The following is an 8588-nucleotide window of genomic DNA, read 5'->3' as shown; positions in this document are numbered from 1 at the left end:
ATAAACGTCATCTACCTGTAAACATTTCCGTAAATCCATCTTGGTCTCCATAACCCATTTTTTCCTTTCTCAATTTTAAAAGGCTCTAGTTGTCCTCAACTGACTTTTGTTAAGCTTTCAGCCCTCTCTACAGAAACTCTGATGAAGGCTGCAATATTAGGAGCTATCAATAAATAAAAACTAAAAACCTTAGTCAGTTATTTGTTAAGTACAAACTTTACTTTATTTGTTTAAAAACCAGGAGTTGATATTAAAAACATAATTAGACTAAACAAGTTTATAATTAATTATTTATTAGTTTTACTTGTTAGTGATGGCAGTTTACCAGAAACGGTGTACTTTTTAAGCTGTGGAATCAGACCCCTGGATTTAAACAAACTGCTTTTTGCAGGAGAGCCAACTGCCAGTTTGAATCCATTTAAATTAGTAAACAGTCTGTTACTTGTTTGTGGTATTTTTTTTCAGCCTTAGGTAGTTTTGTAGAGAGAATACATTCTTCCTGGAGTTTGGACATCACATGCTGTAGTTGATTGATTTTGTCAACATGCTGTTCTTCAATGTCCTTTAACATTTTCTCCTTGGTTTGGGGGGGGGGGGGGGGGCGGGGAGGAACAAAAACAGGTGGAGAATAATTTACAAAGGCAATTATATCAAATATTCTTCAAAAAAACTTTGCTTTTATGCAAGTCTTTAGTGTAGAAAGTCCTCAGTTAAAGTTGTGATTTTCAGAAAAGCATCCATAACAAAATGGAATGACATTAAGTGATTCCCAAAACATTCCATGTGGAAACTAGAATAAAGTTCCTTAATCAAAAAAGTAACACTATCCCTGTAATGTCAAAATTGAAATACAATACTTTAAATGGCTAAGTTCCTATCTTGGCTGGCTTGGGAGCAGAAGAAGATAGGCACTCTAGTCCAAAATCAATAGCTCCCCAATGGATCTGCTGAGCTCAGTCATAGAACTGTCACAGGCAGGAGCAGTTTTCTGACAGGGTGGACCATGGGCAGTCTTGGACCTAATAATTGATGCAGATCTCAGACAGTGGTGCTGTACATTGGAAAGCTGAGCACTACCACTCAGACTTGAGGTGGGTCCAAGAGAGGTGATGCTAAAAGGCCACCAAAAATTGTCAGGTATTACAAATCAATAAATGTTAAAATGAATCTTGAGGCGAGGGAATACATTATCAATGACAGTACCCTGGGAAGCACCAAAGGTTAGAGAGACCTTGGTGTGCATGTAAACCAGTCCCTCAAGGTAATCAGGACTGGTAGGGTAAGGGGTTAAGGCAGCATATGGAATACTTACCTCTATTTGCCAAGGCAGTCTTTAAGGACAGGGAGGTTATGCTCAAACTAAAAAATGTTGGTTAGACATCAGCTAAAGTAGTGTGTGCAGTTCTGGAATCCACAATTTAGGTAGGGAGGTGGAATTATATAACATTGGAGAGGGTTCAGATATTTAACAGGATGTTGCCAGAGCTGGTGAGTTTCATTAAAGAGAGATTGGATTGACTGGGCTTGTTTTCTTTAGGGTAGAGAGATTGACGGGGGACATAATTCAGATGTATAAAATTGAGGGACAGAGATAGGGTAAACAGGAAGAAACTTTTTCTCTTGAGAGCAATCAATAACTAGGGGACATAGATTTTAGGTCAGTGTTAGAATGTTGGTCAACCACTCCAAAGTGATGGGAACCTGGAACTCTGCTTATAAAAGAATGGTAGAGGCAGAAACCCTCACAACATTTAAGTAGTACTTAGCTATGCACATATGATGACAGATATAAGGTTATTGGCCAATTGCTGGAAAATTGGATTAGAACAGTTAGATGCCTGTTTTTGACTGGTACAGATGTGATGGGTTAAAAAGGTCTTTTTCTGTTCTGTAAACTTCTGATTCCAATATATGAATGATTCAAGAGAAAAATTAAAAATGCTAATAAAAAAGTTCAACAATTAAATAAGGACTCCCTATACTATCATACTCTGTACACTAATACAGAATTCATGTATTGCATTATTAAAATTATTCCTTAAACCTGGTATTCAGTCATTTACTGATATAGATTGAAATCCAAGAAGTAACTAAAAAAAAACAAATCTTTCACCTCCAAACAATAGATTTGAACATTTAGGAAAGGACAGCATTCAGGACAAATATAGTTTAAGATGACATCTCAAAATTGATTTGTTTACATAAAGTACAGAAATCTTGGAAAGCAAACTAACAATCATGAACTCAAAAAAGATTAATCATGTTGCATTCAAATACTACATGCGCTAAATGGTTGGATGCCACTGAAATATCTGAATACATATTTTGCAAAGTGAATCTACTGGAGTTACACATTACATATAAACATATATTACATATTGTGCTAGCCATCTTCTGGAGTAAGATCCCCCACCCATCCCAAATAGTCAAAAAACTGAAAATGGATTACAGGATGATGGAATGAAGTACAATCAAAAATTTTCATGCAAGATTTATATTTAAAAAGAAACAAGATTCCAGATTCACCTGGAGTCGAATGATTTTATGCTCATGGCCTTTATCATATTAAACAACAAAATTTTATCTTATCTAGATTATGTTTACATCATTCAAAAATAGTAGTAGTCAGTGGCGCAAAGAAGCTAAAAAAGTACTTGTTACATATTGTTGTTAGTGCATATAACAAGATAGGAAATGATAAGTGAGAAACCATTTAGGTCTATCTGTTCCACTGAGCTACATTCATTACTGCACTGGAGTTTGGTAGTGTGTAACACAATATCAACCGAAGCAGTTGTATGACCAGATAAGCTTAAGAAAGGTCTCAAGCTCACAGTACAGTTATTTCAAGCACCTAGCAACTAAGAGACACAGAAAATGAACAGTACTATAGAAGCAATTTCCTCTTTTCACATGATAGTCTCCCAAGTCACCTACTTCCTACAATGACCACAAAAATCCTCCAGAAAACACAACTTTGCTTTAAACATGACAAAGGAACCTCAAGCATGTATCGTTAGCATTAGGTAAAAAAAATGGTTGAACATCAGGAACCATTCATTACATTCATCAAGCTGACCAAAGAATTTGACTTCATAAGTTGCAAGGCTCTGTGGATTATACTCTGAAGATTTGAATCTTCAAGATCCAACTGATCAATTTCTAGATCAGTCTTCTATAAGCCACAGGAGCAAACATTAGACAACAAAAAGAACTTTTGCTGGCATACAATAACATACTCAAGTACTGGATTATGTAACAACACCAAACAAGAGCACTTTCAAACAAGAAAAGTTTAATCAATAATGTCTCCACTGCATCCTTCAGATTTCTTGGGAGGACTATTAAAATAGACTAGTATGCAGCTGGCATTCACACAGTACAGATAAAACCTCCTTAAAAATTAGTTCTAACTGGACTTCTCAACTCTCAAGTGGCCAATATTTGAGTGAAAAGGACACAAAAATGTTGCAAAAACACTCTGAAGTTCTCCTTGAAGGGTGATAGCATAGACAAGAATCACTTGGTAACCTCCATCATTCAGAATAGTGACAGCTTGCCTATTAAGCTCTCATACCGAATCACAATACCTTTACTGTGAGGTTAAGCACCTAAGAAGGAAAAGGTAAGCTGTCCAGATTACTCTTGCAATGTCTCATGGGATCAAAAGATCTGTTGGTCATGAATCAGCCTGTTCAGTCACATGAAGACATTTGAAAAAATTGCAGCTGTGATGGCATAATTTTCTAATTCAAGACAGCTAATGTTGAAGGCTCTGTTAGGCTCATCATGCTCTCATAGCTCTATAAAAGGAGCTACTTCCTTACCACTACTTTTTCCCCATATTCCTGGGGAATCGTTGGTTATTTTTCCTCTTCCAAATTGAAGTACTGATTTTTTGTTTTAAATTTAAAAAGCAAAATCAGCTCCATCAATCCTTTATACAGTCCATTCAAATTCATAACCATTTGCCTAGCCAAAAAAAAGCTTTCTACACATTGCAATTAAGAGTTCATGCCCTTTGGTTATTAACCTCCCACCCCCCACACCCCCCACCGCCAGTGGAAAGTGTTTATTCATACTTACTCTATCAAAACCGGTTACGATTGAGCATCTACAAATTTCTTCTCAGCTAGAAGGTACCAAGAATGACTATAATCAAACGACTTTTCTACCCTCTAGTTCCTTGACATTCTCCCCAAAGCATGGTGGTCATATTTAAACATACCATACTAGATGATACCCAGTGTTTAGTGAAAAGATTCACAACTTTCATGCTTTTGCAATATATCCATCAATAAAAGGCAAGAATCTCATGATTTCAGTTGCCTTATTTTTCTAGCCACTTTCAAAGATTTGGGCACATACACCCATTATTTGTGCAGTCCTGTTAAAGTTGTGCCTTTTACTATTTGACACACTAAAAATAGTGAAGTGATATCTTTCCAAACTTAATCTCCTGCTTGTCCATTTTCTTAAATGATAGTGGATGATAGTGGCAGTGTATTAGAGATCATGATATCAGCAAACTTTATACTCTGTATGCCCAAGTCCAATTCATTATTATGAATCCTAACAGTGATCCTAACATTGCCCCTGGAGGAACAATATCTTTCTTTCAATTTGAAAAAAAAAGACAGCTAACTAATACGGTTTCCTTCTCCTCCAATTACATACTCATGACTATTGCCCTTCTTTATCCCACTGGTGTTATTGTTATTAATAAATTTAACATCTGATGCTTTATTAAATGCCTTTTGAAAATCCTAATGCACACTAACCATAGTGCCCTGAACAACTTTCTTGGGTAATTAGTGTTACTTCATTCTACCTACCTACTGCTCTACCTATTCTTCTATATTCATTACTTTCCAGAAAACTCAAAGTTTTCCTTAAAATGATATTCAAGATTAGAATTATTGAAATAAAAACAATTAAAACCAATTTTGATAATAAAACAAAATACTTTCACCAATGTTCCATATTTTTAAGAAACATGAAAGAAAGTAAAATTTCAAATGAAGAAATACCTGAATTTTTACAGTCCAATTAAGCCTCTTCATTTCTTCATTACTTTCTTGAGAATTTTTCTCTGCCTCCTCCAAAGTTATTTCCCTCTCTTTCATCTCCCTCATCAAGAACTTAGTTACCTGACAGATGTTAAAATAAATAGAGATTTAAAATTTAAAAGATCACTATTTAATAGTTTAGCCAAAATATGCATAAACAATCTTGCAATAATATACAATTGGGACTCAGTTATGGTACCTTGATCTTTTTTAAACAGTTAGAGACAATCCAGTAATATCTATGAATCTAGGAGGTTGAAGGGCGAGAGGATGAAATGATAACCATTAGTAAATTAGTAAGGAACAACTGATGGAGCTGCAGTCTGCAAAGTCATTGCACATGGAAGATGTTAGAATTGATCATTAACGAAAAGATCACAGCTGAGCACCGAAATAACTTTCAAGATAAATTAGGAAAAGGCAGTACGCTATTGTGAAAGGAAGGTCATGTTTAGTCAATTTATTGAAGTTCTTTGAAGGAGTAGCATACTGCAGATGAAAAAGAAAGAGGCTGTAGATATAACTTTACTTGGATTTCTGAAAGGTACTTGATAAATAAGTGCCACATTGAATGGTTATTGCACAAAGTAGGAGCTCATGGTATAAAAGATATAAAATGCGAGCATGGAAAATAGTTTGAGAATATGCATAACTGAGTTTATTTCTGATTGGTGGAATGTGATGGTTGGAGACTCTCAGTGGTCTGTGATAGAAAACTAAAGAGGAGAGAAGGTGACCAAACAAGTGGATGAGGGTAAAGCCGTTGATGTGTGTGTATGAACTTCAATAAGGCGTTTGACAAGGTTCCCCACGATAGACTATTGCACAAAATACGGAGGTATGGGATGGAAGGTGATTTAGGGGTTTGGATCAGAAATTGGCTAGCTGAAAGAAGACAAAGGGTAATGGTTGATGGGAAATATTAATCCTGGAGTTCAGTTACTGTGGTGTACCACAAGGATCTGTTTTGGGTCCACTGTTGTTTGTCATTTTTATAAAAGACCTGAATGAGGGCATAGAAGGATGGGTTAGTAAATTTGCAGATGACACTTAAGTCGGTAGAGTTGTGGATAGTGACAAAGGATGTTGCAGGTTACAGAGGGACATTGATAAGCTACAGAACTGGGCTGAGAGGTGGCAAATGGAGTTTAATGCACAAAAGTGTGAGGTGATTCATTTTGGAAGGAGTAACAAGAATACAGATTACTGGACTAATCGCAAGATTCTTGGTGGTATGGATGAGCAGAGATCTCGGTATTCAGGTACACAGATCCTTGAAAGTTGCCATCCAGATTGATAGGGTTGTTAAGAAGGCATACAGTGTGTTAGCTTTTACTGGTAGATGGATTGAGTTTCAGAACCATGAGGTCATGCTGCAGCTGTACAAAACTCTGGTGCAGCCGCACTTGAAGTTTCATGTACAGTTCTGGTCACCGCATTATAGTAAGGCTGTGGAAGCTTTGGAAAGGATTCAGAAGAGATTTACTAGGATGTTGCCTGGTATAGAGGGAAGGTCTTACGAGGAAAGGCTGAGGAACTTGAGGTGGTTTTCATTGGAGAGAAGAAAGTTGAGAGGTGATTTAATTGAGACGTATGATAATCAGAGGGTTAGGTAGGTTGGATAGTGAGAGCCCTTTTCCTCGGATGGCAATGGCTAGCATGAGGGGACGTAGCTTTAAATTGAGGAGCGACAGATATAGGGCAGATGCCATAAGTAGTTTCCTTTACTCAGTAGTAGGAACGCATTGACTGCAACAGTTGTAGACTCGCCAACTTTAAGGGCAGTTAAATGGTCATTGGATAGGCACATGGATGAGAATGGAATAGTGTAGGTTAGATGGGCTTCAGATTGGTTTAACAGGTCAACGCAATATCGAGGGCCGAAGGGCCTGTAATGCACTGTAAATGTTCTATGTTCTAAATAGATTTGCAGAATGCAGTGATGTAGAAGGATCTAGGTGTTCTTGTGCATGTGGGATAAAAAAGTTGCTTTGTAGGTATAACAAGTAATTAAGGCAGCTAATTAATGCTTTTATGACAGAAGATTAACATAAAAGCAAGGACACTCTGCTTCAGTTATACTTGACAGCTACCACATCTTGAATACCATGTGAAGGTTTGGTCTACTTAATTAAAAATAACTGTAAAATGCTATCTAGATGTTAACTATAGATATCTGGAATGAGTAAATGGGGTTAGGAGGACATGTTTGGTAGACAAGGCTTATTTCCACTGGAGTCTAGAAAAGTAAAAGGGTGACTTGCTTGAAGTATAAGATGATACAGACAAGGTGGAAATTGAAAGAATGAAAGGTGAATCCCAAAAAAAAGTGTAATCCTTTTAGGATGAAGATGAGGAGAAATTGAAGAGTTTTGCCTAGGCTGGCTCCTAATTCATGTTTGCATGTTCATAAGACAAACATTATGAAGCTTGGTCCTTTAATATTATGGCATGCAATTTTAGCAAAGAGTGCATCAGTGACATTATAGCAATAATGCATGATACCTGATCCTTTTCTTCAAACAGTTTTGCAGACTGTTATTCAGACATGACTATTCTTTATATCGGTTTATCTCTGTGGAGATGTGTGCCTTTAGTTTTTTTTCTTACATAAATGACATTTTTAAATAATCTGTTTAAAATTAGAATTTTAAGAGGACAGAAATGAGATTTTGAAAGTCAAATGAACAAGTGTTTCCTAATGCTATGTTCTCATACATGGAGGATAAAGTGTTCGATTTCAAATAATCTATTGAACTTCATCTTCAAATCTGACTCTTTTATAATCTGTAGTCATGGAGTCATGATTTGGAGATACCGATGTTGGATTGGGCTGTACAAAGTTAAAAATCACACCACACCAGGTTATAGTCCAACAGGTTTAATTGGAAGCACTAGCTTTCAGAGCGCTACTCCTTCACCAGGTCGACATACAGATATAGCAAGCAATTAGGAAGGCTGGTGTCATGTTGTCATTTATTCCAAAGGGATTGGAGCACAGGAAAAAAGTTTTGCGTCAACTGGATGGGAGACAATCTGAATTGCTGAGACCAGTCCACCTGATGAAAGAGCAGCACTCTGAAAGCCAGTGCTTCCAATTAAACCTGTTGGACTATAACCTGGTGTTGTGTGATTTTTAACATAGTCATTGAGGTTTAATAAAAAGCAACAAATTATGGACAACAGAATCCTTTTATCCTAAATCGTAACTGCACAAATATTCTGATTGTTCAAATGTTCACCAAACTGATCCTTTATACTTTTACAGGTCCCTACAGCAAAAAGAGTTGAGAAAAATAGATTTTTAAAAAAGGTGAAGGAGGAAATATGACCAGCTGGTTTAGCTAGTAACCTAAAGTTCTCATTTTCCAGGAAATAAAACTAGAAAACTAGTTTAAAGTTCTTGAAATCAGATTTGGAAAAAAATGTTAATCAAATTTTATTTAACCTATTTGTCCACAAGGCCTTTGTACACCCCAGTCCAACACCGGCAAGAACAAAAAATAGGAGTAGACCATG

At 36.4% G+C, this 8588-nt stretch overlaps 1 pseudogene across 1 annotated transcript in view; it reads right to left on the bottom strand.

Annotated features, from left to right (window-relative positions):
* Positions 1-211: 211 nt before the first annotated feature.
* Positions 212-8588, bottom strand: part of LOC148150168 (uncharacterized) — a 28950-nt pseudogene continuing 20573 nt past the window's right edge. Inside the window, exons 4-6 of the transcript XR_015756876.1 lie at positions 7575-7621; positions 5031-5150; positions 212-577 (exon numbers count right to left, since the gene is read on the bottom strand). The product of XR_015756876.1 is annotated as an uncharacterized LOC148150168 (transcript). The remainder of the gene's footprint in view (positions 578-5030; positions 5151-7574; positions 7622-8588) is intronic.

Source organism: Chiloscyllium plagiosum, unplaced genomic scaffold (genome assembly GCF_037043375.1).
Source record: "Chiloscyllium plagiosum isolate Xiang-an unplaced genomic scaffold, Cpla_swu_hap1 HiC_scaffold_4, whole genome shotgun sequence".
NCBI classification, from domain to species: domain Eukaryota; kingdom Metazoa; phylum Chordata; class Chondrichthyes; order Orectolobiformes; family Hemiscylliidae; genus Chiloscyllium; species Chiloscyllium plagiosum.
This window is presented reverse-complemented; position numbering and strand designations above follow the sequence as displayed.